Source organism: Leptonotus elevatus, chromosome 2 (genome assembly GCF_054856555.1).
Source record: "Leptonotus elevatus isolate MCC_2025b chromosome 2, RoL_Lele_1.0, whole genome shotgun sequence".
Taxonomy (NCBI): Eukaryota; Metazoa; Chordata; class Actinopteri; order Syngnathiformes; family Syngnathidae; genus Leptonotus; species Leptonotus elevatus.
The window spans coordinates 32,318,558-32,341,032 of record NC_141240.1 but is presented as its reverse complement, the minus strand read 5'-3'; the positions used below and the strand labels follow the sequence as shown (position 1 = coordinate 32,341,032).

At 41.0% G+C, this 22,475-nt stretch overlaps 1 pseudogene; it reads right to left on the bottom strand.

Annotated features, from left to right (window-relative positions):
* Positions 1-15,492: 15,492 nt before the first annotated feature.
* On the bottom strand, positions 15,493-21,243 carry LOC147179631 (uncharacterized; annotated as a pseudogene).
* Between the last annotated feature and the right edge of the window lie 1,232 nt (positions 21,244-22,475).

Sequence of the window (22,475 nt, the reverse complement as noted above, 5' to 3'; positions counted from 1 at the left end):
GCACACCGTCTTAAACTGGGATGTGGATGTGTGCTGGCTCCCATTTAAAGAGGAAGTTTGCAGTTAAAAAAACAAACAAACAAAACAAAACAAAAATGTTTTGTTATATGTTAAAAGACTTTAAACTGGCTGTAAGAACTGTAATCTTTAAAAAAAAAAAATATCATCCCTCTGTGGTGGCTAGCCCCATCTTAAAACCTCAAATTGTATTTGTAATTATTATTTTTGAAACACCCACTCAGTCTGCCGCACACACCACCCTTATGCTTATAGTTTTCTTGGGCAAATCATTTAACTACAACAACTAGGGGTGGGGTGGTATGGCCTAAAAATTATATCACGATATTTCAAAGAAATTTGCGGTGACGATTGATTTGGTAATAATTACTGAACACTAGATTTGGTATTGGTGCTCCGGAATAATAGCACTTTTATTGCAGCACAATATTTAATTTAATATTTAAGCCACCTTTTTTTTCACAATTGAAATGTAAACAAATATCAAATATAGCAACCGTAATGGAATGCCCCTGCAAGGTCTAATTGTAACATAACTGCTTAAAGCACATAAAGCACATCGACTTAGCAAATACAAAGAAAACACAAACCTTCAGAAGTCAATGGCGAATTTCACGAGTCAAGAAAGTCCATTATTTTCTCCTGTGTGGTTGATCCTCCCCACCCAGCACCAGACGTCTTTTGGACGTTTAATTTTGGGCTAAATCGGGTCCGTCCGTCTTAGACTTGATTTAGACCAAAAATAGACATTGAAAACTGGGTCATGTAATAGCCCATCCAATGCGGTCCAAATTTAGTCCAAAAATTGACGTTTTGTCACCAAATTGGCGATGCGCTGATTGGCGCGGCAGGTGCACTTTTTACGAACAGGGAAAAAGGTGCAGCATTCACAAACGCGCTGGACTCACTTGCCCCAGCACGAGAATTGAGATGCTTTCTGTTTGCCAGATGCGCTGGAGATGCGGCAGCTGTGTTCGCCGGAAAGGCCAGAAAGGCACACCTGTCCCCTAACAGTTTTGTGTTACGTTAACACAAAAATTGAGATGCGGCACTCTACGAAAAACCTATATGTCAGTTTTCAGGAAAACATGCTTTTTTTTTTTTTTGTTTCTTCGCGTCTTCAGCTGCTGTCAAAAAGTAGGATGGAAGGCCACAGAACAAGAAATATATAATGCCATGGCTGACCATCTGAAACGTGCCCCTGTACGGTCTGTCACGTACACGCACACACACACACAAAATAAATTATATTATTATATTATATTAAGTTTCAATTTTCAAGTATTTTAATGTTTGTATAATGTTCTTAAAAATACATGTTCATCTTTAGTTTTATTTTTTGTATTTTTGCCCATTTTTTGGAAAAGTTATAAAATGATTTATTTGTTATTTACAGTAATGTTGACAATGAATGTACTTTTAAAAAAACGTCTCATTCTTGATTGAAAATCCAGTCATGACCTGGTGATTTAATATTTTATTAGATTAAATATTGTATTAGATTGTAATAATTACGATGAATGAATAATTTAGGGATGTCCTAGCAACCAACTTTAGACTTTTTGGTTCACTTTTCAACCAAATTTAGACTGTAAAAGGATGTATTTAACGTCTTTAAAATGACGTCTTTTCACCTTTTACTTTTCAACCAAATTCAGACGTCTATTGGATGGACACCAGTGACGTCTTTTCAACGTCATTTCAACCAATTTTTGCTGGGAGGGTCGTGTTGTAGAGGGGAAAAAAATTCACCAATGATACAATAGCGGCCAGTTTGTGGCGTCATGCTTTGTACGTCGCAGGCAAGTGTATTGTTGAAAATTGTTTCCCCCCTGCGATTGTTTAGGCAGTGGTTGTTTTGCCGTAAGCGGCAACCCTCCTGCAAGCGTTATTTTGCCATGAATGTCTATATGATTGGTCAATCAGAGGCACAACGCAATGCTGTGATTGCTTGTAGACATGACAACGGGTATGGATAACACAGATGTGCCACTGAGCGATAGCAACGTGCACGGCGTCTCGTCGAGAACATGTTATCTTCGCGGCCGGTTAGCATCACAAAGTCACGTTAACTCTGTGACGTATTGGGCAGCTCTTGAAACAAATCAAATGTAAACAAAAATAAGGCTAAAAAGCAGGTGGAGTGAGCACTCAAGTGGGGCTGAAAAGGTGAAGTTGACTACAGGTGCTCTTCGACGATACGGCCAAAATAGCAATCAAGCAGAAAAATGTAGACTTGCTGAAAAGGCTTGTGTGGATCGGCTTTTCTCAGACTGCTTTTCACACAAGCGTTTTCAGCAAGTCTACATTTTTCTACTTGATATACAGTATAAGGCTAGTAGGTATCCTACGTGTGCGGCAGTATCAATTGAAAACACACTGACACTGTCACTGTTCTCAATCAGGTACGTTTATCACATCTCATACTTTTATTTGATTGTACATTACAACAATACAGCATCAAACTGGTAATATTTAGTGTTTATGGCTTTCAATTTTGAATAAGTCATGCTACCAATGTAACAGCCGTGGCTAATGTCGGTTTGTATACAGTGTACAGTGCAGGTCTTGAGCGGTGTGGCTTTGGTCAAGGACGCGAAAGGGCCTAGGTGGAGGGAGGAGTGAACTGACACTACATTCAAATCTTGCTAACAGCTTTAAAACCTGGCATTTGCGCCGAGGTGTGTAAATGTTTCATGTATCATATTAAGGAATTCAGGATGAACCCTGAATATAATCAAGAATGCTTTTGTTTGCACATGCAGGAGAATCACCCGTGGAAAGCCGTCAGTAATATTTGAGTGACAAACCAATTCTGTGGAGGCAGCCTTTTTATCTTTAAACCCTTGACAAAGAACATAACAGCACAAATCTATACTGTTTGATAAAGGGGACTTTTAGCCACCTCACAAAAAAGGTTTCTCTACCTTTGAGTGAGAAAGACTTCCAGCTATGCTTCTGGAGATTTACTGTCCAGTTCATCCCATTACTCAACTATCAGATGCCAAATCCCCTCTAATGGCATTACACGTGCCAGAATTACGTATGATGATGCTCACTAATGAGAGCTCAGCAGATACCTTACTGGAACCAGTGGCCCCTTTGCACAGAGCAGCCCTCAGGCTTAATGGACTCAGTATTGAGTGTCGGGGGAAGTCAAATTTATTGACAAAGGGCTTTTAACAAAAGCAGGTAGCTGGCAAAGTGCATTGCAGCACAACAAAGGATGTAAATACACCTAGATGCGGATACACGTGTTGTATTTTTAATAGGTGAGGCTTGGAATGTGTTTTTAATGTGTCAATGTAATCTTTCGGAACCGAGAGATAGCTATTTGTATGATGAATTGACCTGTCCTGAAAATCTGGCTGTTGCAGTCAGATCATCTGTATCTGTCTTTGCAAAGTGAGTCATCCAGTTATGGTGATTGGAAACATTTAACCTGTCTATTTTGGCCATTTAAGAGAAGTGGCTGATAGCAGAGGATTTTCAGAGAACCACACAGCCTCTACGTTTGCACCAACTGACTGGAAAATTCATTAATAATGTGCCGCTTTTGGTTTGTCACAATGCCACTGGCAGAGTGATTTCAGCATGAATGATCTTTTCCATTGACATCTCTGATCATGGCTGCAGGCGATCAGCACCTGTAATCTAAGCCCAGTGGATAGGCTTAATTATCATTCTCATCTTGTCCTTGCACGAACCCATAAAATATTATAAGAAGAGGTATTATTGAGCCAAAATGAGCTCCTATCAGTGCGTTGTCCTTCCTTGGCTATTTCATAAGAAATGATCTGCGTCTGCCAGTCAGAGAGCTCAAAGAAGAAAGTGGTTTGGGACCTTTGCAAAAAGACAACACATATGTCATCAATTCATTCATAATTCATTGTTCATTTATTTCAGGCAGCAATCAAATTCAACAATTTATCAATTTCTCCAGACAATACTCAACTAAACCTAGCCTAAAAAGGTGCGGGGGGAAGAAAAACGTGTTAAGTCCCACCCCAATATCATTAATATCAAAATTTGAAAACAAATGTAGCTACTTTCCGGCAAGCTTGCAGTAACCAACAGCGGTTTCCATGAACACTGAAAAACAAGAGTGGTTACAAACAGACCTAAAACAATGTGTTAATTAACTAACATGACATCAAAAGCCCCTACCAGCAATGGTAATGAAAACTAACAATACCAGCTTGGGTAAGAGACTAACCAGAAACTAAACAAAAGCATAAACAGCACATATCAATAATTCTAAGACGAAAGTATACCAACAACAGTAATGGATAATATGCTCGCAATGATAAATAAAAAGCAGTAAGCATACACTATCACAATAAGATGGAAGATGAATGTAAGTTTAAGATGCACTCTCCAAATACTGAAACCAAACCACGTGTTTATACAACAGTTTGAATCTGTGGATGTTTTGGCATTGCTTGTGTTGTACCTCTAAGCTGTTCCAAAGTTTGACCCCACACACAGACACACAAAAACTTTTACAAACAGTTCTAAATGTATGTAGTATAAAATCTCCATATTATCTCAAGTTATGATAGACATTTTCTTTTTTTAAATAAAAATATATTGTAAGTTATTAGGTAGTAATTCATGAAATGCTTTTATAAGAATATTAAAGTGTTATACTTTATAAGGTCATGTAATTTAAACAACTTTGACTGAATAAACAGACCACGAGTGTGACCAGAAAAAACAACTTTATGAATGATCCGCTGTAAGATTACGAAATGATTAATTGTACATTGATAAGTGTTCCCCCACACTTCGACACAGTAGTTGAAATATGGTTGTATCAACGTTCAATAAAGCATACAAAGTGCATTTCCATCTAAGCAATGTTTCACTTTGTTAATAATTGAGAGGCTTTGGGAGTTGACGTGGGACTTCCATGTCAACTTCTTGTTGAGTATAACTCCCCAAAAATGTGTCACATTTACATTGTCAATCTGAACACCATGAATTCATAATTACTCTTAACGTTACCAAACATCATAACTTTTGTTTTGTGTAAATTTAGAGATAATTTATTTATATCCATCCACTTTTTGAAGGATTTTAACTCCTCGTTCACAACAGTTACCAACTCATTATAAGTATTGTTACTATAAAATATGCTTGTATCATCTGCAAATAGTTAAGCTTTAGTAATTGTAATACATTAAAAATGTCATTTATATATACATTGAAAAGCTTTGGACCCAACACGGAGCCCTGGGGAACACCACAAACAATGTCAAGTTCTTCTGATGTATATTGACGTATTGTACCCTTCCTGTGAAATCACTTTTTAACCAGTCTCCAGCTGTACCGCGTATACCATATTGTTCCAGTTTATTAACAAGGATTGAATGATCTATTGTATCAAATGCTTTTTTGAAATCAACAAAGATACCAACTGCGATCAATCGTTGACAGTTCACACTTGTATTGTGCGAGAAGGTATTATCGTCTTCCTAATCCCTGTATCATGCTGTTCATTGGTGTGTGGAGTATCTGGAGGGTTGCGTTTGTGTTTGTTTGTCCATCTCTTTCCTAGTTAGCAGGTGACTTCCTCTCTGGATCATGGTTTTGTCAATGCCATTGTGACTTAAATGGATTACATTTCTTTATCCGCATCCCTATGCTTACTATATGATAGGTTCCTTCCTGCGTTACTGACTTGTCAACATTTGGGGTGGCCCAATACTTTTGCATGTGAGGGGTATTGTAATATAACGTCTGGTCCCTTCACAAATAAGTATGAAATAAACAGCATTTAGCTCTTAAAGCCGATATTGTATGATGTAATCTCAATTGTGAAGGTCACATTCTTTTCAATGAATAAAGCTCAGTCATCAGAATGCCATCAGGTCTGCGACAGTAGTATTCATCTGCAAATGTTGCTCTTTGCTAAGCATGCTACTGTTCTTTTCTTAGATTTTTTTTTTCTTTTTCTTAAAGAGCTCAGTATTGTTCATTCGGAAATGTCATCATCATTGCTCTTTTTTTTTATATATTTTTTTATATATATATATACATATATATATATATATATATATATATATATATATATATATATATATATATATATATATATATATATATATATATATATATTTGTATGTGGGTGAGTATGTGCGTGCGTGCGTGTATTTGTTAGCTCACCAAAAACCTATTAGAAAAAAATCCCATACCGTTCACCTAAACCGAACACCGCCGTCAGGAGACCCGAGGGGACCAAAGAAAACCAAGGAAGGTAAAATCCAGCACCGACCAGACATCACCCACCGGGCCACCCATCAGAATTCTTCCCCAACCCAAGAAACATCTAAATTCCAACAAATCCCCCAAAAAAAAAAAAAATCAGGGAGACCTCAAGAGACCAAAGGAGAGACTGAGGAAAGGAAGGAAGGTTCTTTTCTTTGATTATTTCATCCTGCGAGTTGTCTGCAACCCTGAATTTCTGTGAAAGCAACATCCATTCCTTTCAGCCCTGATTCAGGCTCCCCTTAAGTAATACTCTAGAATGTGAGTGACAATTCTAAATTTAAAGTGCAAGGTGCCCAAAATATGAGTCTGCATGACCAGGCTCGTTTGAAAGTAACACCAAGTAAAAGTTAGCATGACGAAACAGTTGCACCGTTGTGCAATTAGGCCATGATATTTGTGGAATGTAACCTAATACACTGAAACCTTTATAGACAAGTTGTTCCCAGCGTCCTGGACAGCAACTGCAGCAGTGAGTGCATGTATCCAAAATCAGAAGAGGGCCATGGCCGTGTTTATTTATTTATATAGATGTTAATCATAAACTCTAGAGTGTAATCAGGAATCTGTATGGGACCGGTGGCTACAGAGCACATCATCCCATTGCATGACTCTCACAGTGGTCTGTGAAGGTATTTAAATGCAGTAAGCATGGCAGCGGAGTCAGCATGACATGTTTGTTTTACTGTAGAAGGCCAGCCCACTGCTTGTTACTGCCTTCTGCTCGCATCCAATCAGACGCTGGCTTGGAGTGTCAGCATTGCTGTAATCCCCACAGTGTGTGTGGGGGTGGAGAGGGGTCGTGAGTGTGTAGTTGTAGATAATAGCTCTGGAGTGACAGTACTCAACAGCTGTAAGAGCCTCTTTCAGGGCTCCCTTCCAACTCTATCTCAATGTCCTTCCATTAATTTGACAATCCATCCTGGTTGCGATGCAGAAGTGATTTCTGAAGTTTCAGAAAAAAATCAATCATTTAAAGCAATCCTTAATCTAAAGTAAATAATAATAATAAAAATATTTTTGGGGAGCAAGACAAATGTCCCTCTGCTATGTTCTTTCTAAATTGTCTTGGGGTACATGATGCACATCGGTTAAGATGTGGTGGAGCTCTATTGCGGACCAAAAATATTATTTTCCTCAACCATAAATGGCTTGGACTTGTCAAGGGATACAAGTCTTGCTGTTGAAGTGCCCTTGATCAAAGCAACCTACTTTGCTCCATGGTGCAATACAGCTGTGCACCTCCTCCAGTTGGGCCTTCTCCTTTCCTGCATGCTGTTTCATCATATTGCATGTGTGATTTTCTGTGTATGTGTACGCTAAATTAAAGTATCTTGTATTCTAGCAGACATTCATCACAGAAAATGCTGCAGTGTTGGAATGACGCCTTCTGTGTTTTGTAAGTAAACACCTCTTATGTGCTTGTGTTTAAACACGAGTCAAAGACTGGAGGGAGGGAGTAATGGAGGGAAGCTTAATGGGTTCAGAGACGGTGACATCATCAGTGCTTTTGGCGCCACTTATCTGCACGGGATCTCCCAGCTGCTCTGGCATTTCCTGAAATGGGTCACATACAGTCCAAATAAAGATTCAAAAGCTATGCATGTACCATACAGTTGAAAAGTTTTGACAAACATCTACGTCACCATTTTTGAGATGTTACAAAAACATGTTTGCTTCCTTCAGGCCTGTTTTTAAGTCATGATGCAGGAAGTGATGATAAGGAAATGATGACTGATGCAAGACAGGCAATCAAGAATTCAAATTTAAAACAAAGGTCAAAAGTTATCTTTACTATTATGTGTTCTATGTGGCCGCACTAGTATAACACAGTATTCTGATTAATATTGTGTTCTGGAATATGAATTAAGCAACAAAATCCATACGTTTTCATCCATCGCAGGGTGGCAGCCATTTTGACTCTTGCTGTCAACTGAAAATGACATCACAGCCCGTTTTCTAGTGATGGCACAATGAAGCTTCATGAAGCACTTGTAATATTTTTTGACTCTAGATGCCACTCTTGGTTGAAAGATGCAGTGGAAATGTAATCAATTTCCTTTGCACTAGCCTTTATATTTAAATCAAGAGCACCATCTAGGGGAGTCAAAAAATATTACAAGTGCTTCATGAAGCTTCATTTTGCCATCACTACCGTTTTCACACCACTGTACATAAAATGTGATAACATCAAATTTGTATTTCTTTAAAGTCCAGAGAATATCCATTTTTTTTGGCAGGAGAGACAATCATTGCTTCCAAAGTGTCATCCGCTGACAGTTTAACAGAACATGAATTATTCTATGCAAAGACAAGATGACAAAAACAAATCTTCAATTTTAAAAGGCAACTATGGAATAACTGCTTTTATATGTATGCAGCCTAGAGAAAGCATTCATCCTTCCAAGGTTCTGATATAAAGTGAGATCTCCTCTGCAGAATACAAAGCAGAATGTGTGAGAAATACACCATGAATCATAAACATAGTACAAAAGTAAGATAATTTGTTTTTGGTAGATGATTTCTTTGTTGCAACATTGCTTCTTGGAAATAAGGATTATATCAGTGGAAATCCAGTTTATGGCGTCACATTTGTAAGGAACATGCATTTGTGGGGCGAGTAGCAGAGCTGAGTAGCTACAGTATGTGGGCCCATACAAAATACCAGCGATAACAAAAGTTAAAAACAAGAGTCAATGGCAACTGCAAAATAGATGTTAAGCATTGGCAGAGAATAGTTGGCAAATCTTTCATGGGCACCGCTATGTACATTCTCTGCTCAGCTGCACATCCCGCAAATGCATAGCATATTCCTTACAAATGAAGGTTTTCAACAGTGTAAGCTTTTTTGCTAAGAATCATTTTTACAAGAAAGAAATAATTAACCAAATGCAAGTTTCCTCACTTTTTGTGTCAGATATATGTTGATGTGCACAATGTAGGGATGCACTGGATTTTCGAACGTTGAAAATATTTTCGGCATTCGGCCGAGATAAAATTCAAGCCGAAAGAATATGGCCGAAATAGGATGTTGTGGTGACGCAAGCAAAAAAACGCTGCAAGCAAGCTGAATTAAACACCAAACGCGGGAGTGAGTGTTTGCCTCGCTACTCGCTCGTTTGTACTGGTCTTAGCAGTTTCATTGCGCACATCGGAGAAGGAGAGGGTAAACTACTGTACAGCATTTCAGTGGGTCAAAAATAAAGAGCACTGCTGTGCTAGAGGTGAGCCACTCTTTCTCCTGCAGCGCCTTCCTTTTTTTCTTTGATCCAAGCCCCTCGAGCGCTTACACTTTTCTCCGGGTAACAACAGACCTGTGCGGGACGCTGTGTGGGACTTTGCAGTCCGCTCCTGAAGCCTATTGGCTGTCACGAGGAAATGTGCAAAGAAATGTATTTATTTACAGTATTTTTAAACCTTAGTGAAAATGTCAATTTTCTGTGCACCTTCTTCACATTGCGACATGATGCTTATAAAGGCTGTTTTTCACCTTGTGTAGAAAACGTCAATCACAGAAAAAGAAAGAAAATCACCCATAGATTTCTTCAGTGCACAGAGTTTGTTTAAATTCAACATAGAGGAACCATTTGAGTTAAGTTATAAATAGATAATTCAAAATACAAACAAACCCTGTCACTTTTTAAAGTCTGCTAGCAGAAGGAATGAAGCCTGAAAGCTTTTGCTGGTAATGTATCCCAGGTCTTTAGTTTGTCTATAATTGTTTTAGCCGAATTAATTGGCGAATGTTGACGTCATAAAAGTACATCTGATGTTATACAGCAGTCCCTATACATTTAGCTACAGTATTCAACTTTTGAACAACTTATTTTAATGGGGTGGGGCGGCGGGGGTGCTGGATGAGAAACAAAAAAAAAGGAACTAATAAATGTCTGAAGTCTGAACAAATGGGTCAGAATCTTTTCTTAGGAAAGATTGGAGAATTAAAGTCACCCCAACCTACTAATTATTATTGTTAACACAAGAAAGGGAAATGGAAAAAAATTGAAAGTCACTAGACAAAACAGGTGGGACAATGATTGGACTTGGAAATTATTATTTTTTTACATCAACTTCCGTATACACTGAAACACACAACATATTTAAGTACACACAAATTCAGAGAGCCAACTGATAGCGTTGAGTCCCTTGACCAAATAAGGAGACAGCAACACCCTCCTTATATACTGCATCTTCAAGTAGTCTTATAGCGTATTTCCACTGGAGCCCAGCACCGCATGAAGCAAGTTAGGGTTTATGAGTCTTCAGTACCACCAGTTACATTTCATTTGTTGAGGTCAATCTGAAAATCCGTATGAAGGATCCACAACTCAGCCTTCATGAGCGCAGAAAATAAATTGCATAATAAAACAAGAAACCCTTGCCAACAATTAATGCCAGCCAACCCAAAATGTGTGATGAGTCTGCCAACATTTCCGGTTTTGCAATCTAAAACAAATTTTAATAATTGTGTCGTTTGCACAGGGCTATGAATGCAGCAGATGCAATTAGGCAATCAGGCTTAAAGATATGCTTGAATCAATTGTGATCCCTGAAGATGAAAGCTGTGTGAAATGTTCAGACTCTGTTAGGAACAGATTTGTGGTCAAAGAGCTGCTACTGTACAGTAAATACTGACTCCCCGTCGGGCTTGGAGGCACAGAGAGTATGACAGGTTTTGTATTACTTCAACAAACAGACAACACAAGTGTTATGAAATAAAGAATAACAGTTATATAACTTGCTCAACATTACTGGCAGCATGACTGAAACTAAAAGTTCAACTGGACTGCGACCATGATTGAAGGTTGCTTCAGTTTACCGTTTTAACAAACACTGAAAGTTCGTGATTTGCAACAATCAAGATGCTATTTCCCCTTTCTTGGCGCCTCTGTAGTAATTGCTGCCGAGGATGATATGGTAGGAGGCTTTTGCTTCCTCTGACTGGGATCAAGAATGGGAGGCGCCAGCCTGCCTTTGGGGCTTTAAGGGCCTCACAAATCTCTCTCCTCTCGGCCTTTGAAATATGACACTCTGCTGCATCTGCTGACTACAGAATGCCAGCAATCACTGGTGGTGCCAGGGACTCCCACTGAGCAGAGCAAAACCAGGTGGGCGTAGACATCTTGAGTGTCAGGTGTTAAAAGGGATGTATCATGGAAAACTACTTTTTAATTGCTTGTTTACAAAAAGTTCTCTGGTTCCACCTATAATTTTCAAAATGTCACTCAACAAGCTGTTCTAATTTTTACCAAATCACGTTTGGCAGTGTTCCACCGTGCATGTGACATCTACACGAATCCACACACTAATTTGACAAGTGTCATTGGGCAACCTGATGATGAAGTGCTGCCTCTGTGAGTGAAAATACAAGCAAGTTTTAATTGCCGCTTACTTTTTTCTTCACCCGCTGCCGCATTTTCTAAGCAGTAACCACAAGTTTTCGACCTTGCAAACCAGCTCGGGCTCCTTCCCTGCCAGAGACGTTCTACGTCCCTAGAGCCAGCTTCTGTAGCCGGAGCACTGAGGTCCCTGCCTTCGGCCACCACCCAGCTCATATTGCACCCGACCCCCTATGCAAAAATAAAAGAAAAAAGAAGGAATTTATGGGGTTAATTTCCAGCAAGTTCCCTCACTAAAAATTATTTTAAAATTGGTTTCAGTGTTGAACTCACAAGCTCAGCAAAGAAAACAAACCCCAAAGTCTTAAGATGGAGCTTTCCTCAGATCCGTTGAGATACACTTTAGACTTGGGATGAAAAGAGGTGGAAAAGCCTCAAGACAAAACTGATTAACAGCCTCCTGCTTTGACTTATCTGCATGGAGGCCCCTTTCCTCAATCAGTAGCACAAACACAAGATGCACAGGAATTTGGCACACACTAAGTAACTAGTTCTAATCGTATAATGAGGAACAAATCTGAAGTTTTCTTACTGTTTTTGTCCAAAACACAAATATTTTGGAATGATTTAATGATATATGTTCTATCCATTAACCTGTATAGTATTTCCATTAGTAGGCATCCACTCATTTCTCATTTCTCATTTCTCTCTTGCTTTCTTCTCTTGCTTTCTTCTCTCTCTCTCTCTCTCTCTCTCTCTCTCTCTCTCTCTCTCTCTCTCTCTCTCTCTCTCTCTCTCTCTCTCTCTCTCTCTCTCTCTCCATGCAGCTGTGCTTTATTGCTTTGTTTCAACTTAACTTAGACGTGACAGGCTCTTCGGAAGCTCTCATTCTCAATGCAGATGTCTCAACAGATGCAAAACAGGACAGAGAAGCAAACTTTTCATGATGACACATTCTCTGTCTCACAACATAGACACGTAAATTAATGAGCTGAATTTTAATATACATGGAGAATTCAGACAAAACATTCTGTTCTCTCATCTGTAGAGGTGTTTTCTCTCCGCTAAGATGTCTCCTCTTTCAAACATTTGACATCACACAGCCTTCTTAAAACGATATTTAAAAAGGCCGTACTAGCTTTTACTCAGACAATATGCCTAGGAATAGAGCAGCAGCATGCCTCGTACATTTGGTGTCACATCATGGATGCCTGAGGTGACAATGTCAGCAGGTGCTGAAGGCAACACATCCCAAGGAAATGATGCCAAAAGAAAAGATGAGGATGGGGGAGAAAAAAAATGCAGACATCTCACGTTCAGTTTCTCGGGGAGACAGATGCTCAGAGTGTTAGATGACCTCCCCATGCAGTTACAATCACTCTCTGGCGACTAATTCACACTTCAGGAACACAGTGTTCCAACCACGTGCCACTTTTCCCCCCACATTTTCTTTCTGAATGTGCTTGACTGATTGGTCGGGTGGGTAGCTAAGAGTTAAAACAATAAAAGTAACTAATAGTAATTTTTTTCAGATTTTTCAGGAAACACAAAAAATTAACCATTTGCATCATGAGGAGATGATTTAGGGGAAAAAAGAATTTGCTCCCCAAAAAATGACAGGCATTTATTTTAAGAGGGTGACGATATTTGAAACTACTTAGATTTTTAGAGATTCAGGGTGAAGCTATAGAAGAAGCCTCAACCAGGAAAAAGTACCCCACGGGGAAAATAAAAGTATATCGTATCGTATCGTAACTGAGGATGTTAGAAAGGTTCCAATTATTAATAGTCATCGTTATTATATTTGTCTATTTTCCATATTCCATGTTAAGAATAGAGTGACGTCATTATTTTTACCTCTGTGATGCGCGCATTGCATTCTGGGTCCATTACTTGTTGCGCAGCGGTTATTGTGCATTTGGGCGCCGCCATGACAGAAGGTGTTGCGAGGTGGGGTGATCGTGTGCGTCTTTGACCTAAAGTGAGTACACTAAGTAGTGTTTTAGTTTACTTTGTATCGTGTTTATTTGTCGCACTACCGTGTGTCTTGTGTGCCTTATTAAGCTCGTTCGCCGATTTGATTGACAGCTCGTTGAGTACCCCGTTGAAGTTTGCTACGTAACTAATTAAGTGTCTTAAACACCATTTAACTACATAAATGAGTTATCTTCTGTGTGTTAGGCATTAGTAGAGAAATGCACTAAAGTTTTGTGTGCTTATTTGCATATTTTGTTCCACTTTGCACGTAATGTCTGCCGTCAGTTTGGGACATTATGCTCTCAATGCGCGGCGCCATTACGCGACGTCCACGGCCGTAGTCGGCCACAATAATGTTTAGTGATGTAATTTCGTTACGTGCCTCATACTTTTGAGTAATTAGCTCATGTTTAGTATGTTGTACAACTTTTGTGTGTGTTTATAGCCATGTGCACAGCTAACATAGTGCTTGTTCATGTGAATTAGTAATGTTGCAGCCCAGTTATTTAGCCTATCAATGTGTGCTATTAAGTAATGTAATACTGTATTTATGTTTATTAGGAGTCAAGTATTCACACTCATACGCTGTATTGTTTTTCTGTTTATTGCAGAACCTCACATTGAACCAAACATACATTCAACCACACATTGAATCACACATTCACCATTCACACTTCCACATGCTTTCACACACACATAGATGATCAGACCATGCATACACAGGATTTAAGGATTATAAACATCCATAGTTCGCCACAGTGCCTGCATCATAGCAGCCCATGCCTATATGCCTGTACACTGAAGTGCATCTACTGTAACAGCCACTTGCTGATGTTCCTGGATTAAAGCTGCCAATCCACATCTTTGCTCCACTGTTCCTTTGTATTCTGACCGACACCCCGAGGGCGAAAAGAGAAATACACCAATTGAATCAAACCTATACTGTCCAAACTTAGCCTCTCCAACAGAGGAAGTTCTGCAGGACAAAGGTCATGTGTTCACTGGATCAGGAGTAAGAGTGGAGACTATCAGAAGAGTTTTGGATTTATTGAAGTAGGGTGAGGATTATTGAATGCATAGAGAATTGTCGTATAGTAATCAAGCCTGAAGGAAATGATTGCATGGATTTATATTATGGAAGCAGCAATCATATTTTTAGATGAAAAAAAAGATGGTCTTGTTATATGTGCTAAATGTTGTTAACTGCCAGATGTGATTCCAAGATAATTCTAAAGATTTGTGAAGACGGGGACTGTATGTATGGGAACCATTGTTAAGTCACATATCCATCCATCCATCCATCCATCTATTACAGAGGTGGGCAATCTCGGTCCTCGAGGGCCGGAGTCCTGCAGGTTTTGGAGGTTTCTCACTTCCAATACAAGCTGATTCCAATCAACAGGTTCATTATCAGGCTTATGCAGAGCTTGCTGATGAGCTGATCATATATCAGCTGTGTTGGAGAAGGGCAACATGCAAAACCTGCAGGACTCCGGCCCTCGATGCCCACCTCTGATCTATTATCTACTGCTTAAGCCGAGGTCAGGTCGCAAAGGCAGCAGCTTTAGCAAGGCAGCAGCTTTAGCAAGGCAGCAGCTTTAGCAAGGCAGCAGCTTTAGCAAGGCAGCCCAGACTTCCCTCTCCTCAGCCACTTCAATCAACTCTTCCGGCAGGATCCCAAGGCGTTCCTAGGCCAGCCGAGAGACATATTCTCTCCAGTGTGTCTTGGGTCGTCCCCAGGGCCTCCTGCTGGTGGGACATGCCCGGAACACCTCTCCAGGGAGGCATCCAGAAGGCATCCAAACCAGATGCCCGAGCTACCTCAACGCGGAGGAGTAGGGGGTCAACCTTGAGTCCCTCCCGGATGATCGAGGTTCTCACCCTATCTCTAATGGAGAGCTCGGACACCCTGCAGAGGAAACTCATTTTGGCCGTTTGTATCCGGGATCTTATTTTCGGTCACAACCCTCAGCTTGTGACCATAGGTGAGGGTAGGTATGTAGATCGACCAGTAAATTGAGAGCTTCACCTTTTTGGCTCAGCTCCTTCTTTACCACAACGGACCAATACATAGTCTGCATCAGTGCAGATGCTGCAGCAATCCGCCTGTCGATCTCCCGCTTCCTCCTGCCCTCACTTGTGAACAAGATACGTGAATTCCTTCACTTGGGGCAGGATCCACCGCCCTTTTCTGACTGAGGACCATGGTCTCGGCTTTGAAAAACACACTGCTCCTCCTGAATCCAAGATTCGACTTTCCGACGGACCCTCCTCTCCAGCACCCCTGAATAGACGTTACCAGGGAGGCTGAGGAGTGTGATCCCTCTATAGTGTATATATATAGAATACACCCTCCGGTCCCCCTTCTTGAAAAATGGGACCACCACCCCGGTTTGCCAATCCAAAGGCACTGTCCTCGATGTCCACGCGATGTTGTAGAGGCGTGTTAACCGCGACAGCCCCACAACATCCAGAGCCTTTAGGAACTTCGGGCAGATCTCATCCACCCCCGCCACCGAGGAGCTTTCCAACCACCTCAGTGACTTCGACCCCAGAGATAGAAGAGCCCACCTCAGAGTCCCAAGACTCTGCTTCCTCAAAAGAAGGCGTGTCGGTGGAACATAGGAGGTCTTCGAAGTATTCTTCCCACCGACTCACAACGTCCCGAGTCGAGGTCAGTAGCACCTCATCTCCACTATACACAGTGTTAATCGTGCACTGCTTTTCTCTCCTGAGACGCCGGATGGTGGACCAGAATTTCCTCGAAGCCGTCCAGAAGTTGTTTTCCATGGCCTCGCTGAACTTCTCCCATGCCCGAGTTTTTTCCTCAGCTACCGCCAAAGCTGCATTCCGTTTGGCCAGCAAATACCTGTCAGTGTCCTCCGGCGTCCCACAGGCCAAAAAGGCCCAATAGGTCTCCTTCTTCAGCTTGACGGCATCCCTCCAGCGGTTTTGGGGATTGCCGCCACGACAGGCACCGACCACCTTACGGCCACAGCTCTGATCATCCGCCTTAATAGAGGCGCGGAACATGGCCCAATCTGACTCAATGTCCCCTACTTCTCCGGGGACAAGAGAGACGTTCTTCCTTAGGTGGGTGTTGAAGTTCTTTCTGACAGGGGTTCTTCCAGATGTTCCCAGCAGACCCTCACAATAGGTTTGGGTCTGCCAGGTTGGACCGGCATCTTCTCCCACCATCTGATTCAATACACCACAACGGGGTGATCAGTTGACAGCTTCGTCCCGCTCTTCACCCGAGTGTCCAACACATGCTTCTGCAAATCTGATGACGCAACTGCAAAGTCGATCATCGAACTACGGCCTAGGGTGTCCTTGCCAATTGCAAATATGGACACTCCTATGTTTGAACATGGTGTTCGTTATGGACAATCCAAGTCCAATCACAGAACACCGCTCTGGTTCTGATCAGGGGGGCCATTCCTCCCAATCATGCCCCTCCAGGCCTCACTGTCATTGCCCACTTGAGCGTTTAAGTCCCCCGGCAGAACGAGGGAGTCCCCAGAGAGAGCGTTCTCCAGCACACCGTCCAAGGACTCCAAAAAGGTTGGGTACTCTGAGCTGCTGTTCAGTGCATAGGCACAAACAACAGTCAGGACCCGTCCCCCGCCCCCGAAGGCAGAGGGAGGCTACCCTCTCGTCAACTGGGATAAATCCCAACGTACAGGCACCAAGCCACAACCTGCCCTGCGCCTCTCACCGTGGGCAACTCCAGAGTGGAAGAAGTCCAACCCCTCCCGAGAGGATTGGTACCAGAACCCAAGCTGTGTGTGTAGGCGAGTCAGACTATGTTAAGTTGGAGCTTCTCGACCTCACACACCAGCTCGTGCTCCGTCCCTGCCAGAGAGGTGACTTTCCATGTCCCAAGAGTTAGCTTCCATAGCTGGGGGTCGGACCGCCAACTCCCCCGCCTTTGGCTACCGTTCAGCTCACTGCGCACCCGACCCCTTTGGCCCCTCCCACAGGTGGTGAGCTCATGGGAAGGGGGGGACCCACGTTACTTTTTCGGGCTGTGCCCCCGTGGATACAGGCCCGGTCACCAGACGCTCGCCGTCGAGCCCCACCACCAGGCCTTGCTCCGGTGGGGGGGGGGGGGGGGGGGGGGGGGGGGGGTGGATGGGGGTGGTCACCCGCTTCCAGGCAAGAGAAAACTAAATCCATTTATTTTTCTCATTATAAGGGGTCTTTTGAGCTATGCTTTGTCTGTAACATAGCTCCTAGGATCATTGGGACACGCAAACGCCTCCACCACGATAAGGTGATGATAAGTTACAAAACATGTGATTCAAATGAACTACAAAGTATGAGACTTAATTTGTTTTTTTCAATGAAAAGGTTAACTGTTTTAAAATCATCAACAAATTTATTTTGTATTTGAAAGTTTTGGTTACCACTGTTATTGATTATAAACCAAAGAAACCAGCTAAATTAACAATTCCCTGCCATGCCAAAACTGCCGTGACATGGCCAAATGGACTGCACAAATGTTTTAAATAATATTCAATAATTTGCATTTTTATGTAATAAAATGTATCATAAACAAAACAAACTAAAAATATTAAATTATTTTATTCATGCTTTGGCACGCAGCTCCTCTTGACTGCTTCTGCTAGCACAATTTATGCATACTTAAAGTCTGTAAAACACATTATGAACTCAAACTAAACTAGAAAATATGAGAAGATTCATCTTGTATTTGATCTTTTTGTGGCTGTGATGCCAATGAAATTGATCAAAAAACAAGAACATGTATGGATGCATAACTCTTATTCACCTACTGATGACGCAGCATTAGGAGCAACTGGCTGTTAAAAATACTTTAAATTTAGTTTTTCAGTCTTTGCATATTCATTAAATATACACTATGAGTACTGGTACCTCAACTATTACAATCATCCTCATCTGCTTTGAGTGGCCATGAGAGCTGCCCTGTGCCGACCAAACCCAATAATTGCATTTGGAGTTTGGTTTACAACACAAAAATTAAGATGTGCAAGTTTTTCTGCCCAACGGCATTGCAATGTTCAGACTTTTTGTTCTCTCCTTTTTCTTTACGCTGTCTCTGGCTTATGTAATTATGACTGTCAAGGATGTCGTGTATTCATTGCAGCCAGTTAATTTTTGTGTTTGAAATCCTGTTATTGATGTGACACAAAAACATTCCGAACAGGTCATGGTGAGTGGTACGTATAGGTTTAGGAAAAATTCATCAGATTTTCAGTTGGATTGGAATTTTTTTTATAAATGTACAGGAACTGTGCTTGAGCTCCTAAGATTTGAAGAAGGTGTGTCTTAAGGAATGGAAAGGATTAAAATGTAAAAACAGAATCAAGACACAGTCAGAACATCAACAGCTTATGTGCGGATGTCATTTCTTTCAGGAATGAAGAACAGAAGGTATCTTGTTTCATTTTCCATGTTTGATGTACTTGACATCAAACAGTAAGCTTAATATGGTATTACAGACTGTGTAAGCTTCCACTCAAGCTTCACAAGAAGAAATAAAGTAACATGGCTGTTAGATGGTCTCAGACTGTCTGAAGCCAGTGTAATTGGTTTCAGTTTCCTAGGCGGACAGATGCTGTGAACGTTCCACATATACTTTACAAGCTGTGTTTCACTGTCTGTACAACTCTTAGTTGAAGACCCCATTTTCCAAAACAATCTAATAATTCACACATCTCAGAACTCTATGTTCAGAGATGCCACTGAGCTTAAATATCTTAAATGAAGACACAAGGCTTTGTTTTTGTAGACACTGCAAGTGCGCTTGGGCATAAAAACTGGCACATCTTAATTTTTCTCAGTCCTGTTACTACGTCCCCTCTAGCCTCACGATCCATAAAGTGACGGCAAACTAACATTACATGCGGTATATTCGGTCGCGGTATGTTTATATATATTGTGTGTGTGTGTGTGTATATATATATATTTTTTTTTTCCCTCAAACTTCTTAGGTGATGGCCACTTGACAGTTTACGTGGGCGACCCGCTCAAGTATTAACATGGTGTGGAAAACACTGTTCTCATCTGTCGAACTGTGTATCTAATTTTGAACATTGTGTTGACCTTAGAAGCACCTGCATGTGAATCATTGACCTGTGGTGTAGGCTGCAATGCAATTGTCAGACATTTTCCATGTATTTGCAGTGTTGCACCAATACTCAACAGACACTTTAAACTTTCAAGGGTCTATTGGTTTTGCCGCAGTAGGAAATCTAAAATCAAAATAGAGACACACACAAATCAAGTCGTGTAATCATTGCCATGGGTGATGAAACTGCTTTGCTGATAAAAATGTTATTTCAAAAGTTGTATAAACCATGATTTTTCAAAAGTTTTCAGTTCAAGATTTTTCGTCAACAACAAAATTAATTTACCGGTATATAACAGTGAATAATAAAACAACAAACGTGAGTCCAAAAGCATTCGGCCAAATAAGCGTGTTTGCTTGACGTTGAAAAGGCTTGTACATAATTTACTTACAGTATATTTGGGCAAAAAAGGTGGATGAAGACAAGAGGTAAATGTCCTTGGATAACTCTAAAAGGAGCTTGCTACACCAATTGCTACTTACATGCTGTTAATTTCCATGCACACATTCTGGATTAATTTTGACTATATATCTCAATCTATTAACAGCCTCTGAGATGAATAAAAGACTGATTCAATTTTAAAACACAAACTTAATAGCAGCTGTATAAAATTAAAATTTTAAATATTATTGTTTTATATATATTCAGTTTAACTTAAAAAAAGTCATCAGATCAGATTTGACATTTAGGGTATTTTGACACAGGAGAGTGTGGTGTAGGACCTACAGTAAGTGCAGTTCCACTGCAATAATTAAAATGCACTTTTAACAAATTTGACACGTTCAGTGACAAACGGGTGACATGCATTTAACTTCACAACCCAGATACACTTCAAAGGCTGGATGCAGAGTAGTTGAATTCACATTCGATCCGGATAGCCTTTGAAGATTGGGAATTGGTTTAAGGACCGAGTCATGAAAAACTCCAATCCACAGGATGTCTGTAATTGACAGATATCATGACAGGGAATCTGACTCTTTGTTGTTGTAGCAGAACCCCATTTAATCACAATTACAGGCAGAACTTGAGATTGGAAGCAAAAGACTGGTAGAATGATGGAGCACGACGGTCTGTAGATCATCAATCTACAGAGAAGTGTTGATAAAACCTTGCATGGATGCCTATTGAATCTGGCAATGAGTGAGTCATCCACAGAGCCTTAAATAGAAGGCCGTCACCACTTCTGCCAGTCAGTGAGATGGTCGTTGTGAACTGTGACAGACTGTAACAAAATACCCCCAGCAAGCAATAGCTCCTAGTGCCCCAAAACATCTAATACTAAAATAGGTGAGGGGGAGTGGTCTACCGCTTCCTCTTCAACAACAGGGAGTGTGTCATCAATAACCAAGGACGACTCTGCCCTTTCCCCCCATTGTCTTCCGAGATCAAGGCCAAACGGGGGTGGAAGACTCGCAGGGGCCTTGCTGAAGGTTACTCAGGGTGGCGAGGAGCAGTGCGGCGGCGATTAATTGTGGAGTACTGCTCAGCCGAGTGGAAACCGGATGGTCCTGGCTGGCTTGTGACATGGTTTGATGACTGGTAGAAGCGGACGAAGGGCAGATAGCTTCTCAAGAGTGTGGAACAGAGGAGGCTGGAATCCTTGGACACAGTCATGGAAGGGTGACATCCCACTGGATGAGCTGGTCTCTCTTGATTTCTGCATGAATGGCAGCAGGTGGATAGATACACGGGTTTATTGTTCCTTCTAATGGGGGAGCATTGAATTGTTCTGACTTTGACTACATGACTCGTGTAAAAATAAGTATTAAGGGATGCAGTTCATCTGTAAATAATTAACAAAACACACAGATGAGTTTGTGTGTTCGGTTAAATCCATTGTTCAGAGCAATGTCGGTTGCTGGACTCTGACAACACAGCGATCTTTCTGTTGGCTTCTCTCTCAGCCTTTCATCTTTCATTTATGCTGTAGGCATTGATTTAATGTGCCATTGACATCAAACCCAGCCACCATCTTTTATTCGCTTGACTTTCATTAAAGCTAAGGTTCACAGGTACTCGAGTCGGCTTGGGTGCAGGATTTACATCAAAAGGCAGCATTATCTATCATATGTCATGGAGATGTCCTTCAGGAAATGTGAAAGGGGGATTAAAAGCTGCAAGCATCGCTGGCCAGTTTGAAAGAACGACATTTACAAAGAGAGTGGTCTTATTAGAAAATGGATGCTGCTGCATTTGGATATGAAAATGTTTGAACTTTAAAGGAATACTGTGTTATGTTTATCTGATCTTTCTTCAATAAGAAATAGTGTCGAGAAAGTGAAAGTATCAAGAAATTTAAATATTGCCAAGGTCACAAAGAAAGCTTATGCAGATTCTTGAATTCTCCTCCAGATGTTTATTTTGACTTGTTGACAACTTAATGACTTTGTTTGTGTGCATTTCTTCATTAGGCTGTAAACTGGAACCAATCATATTGCTCCATTAATTTGCAAGTCTTTATTGGTGGATTGATTTTAATTAGACTTGCTTGATGGGAAGTTAATCTTCGTCAATTATGTAAGAGACAACAGAATAACAATGATGGAGCCGTGCTCCTCATTTATTCCTCTGCTGATGATTTGCTCAGCGCGTGGGATGACAGACATTGTGGGCTGGCTTCTATCTGTCTTCAACAAGACCTACATTTGAATATTAACTACTTTAAAAAAAATCTCTATTTAAAAAGTCTCTTTCTTCGGGAGCGGGGTTGCCTGCCCTGAACTATATGAAGTCTTTTAAGTGTGTTGCATCTCTTAGC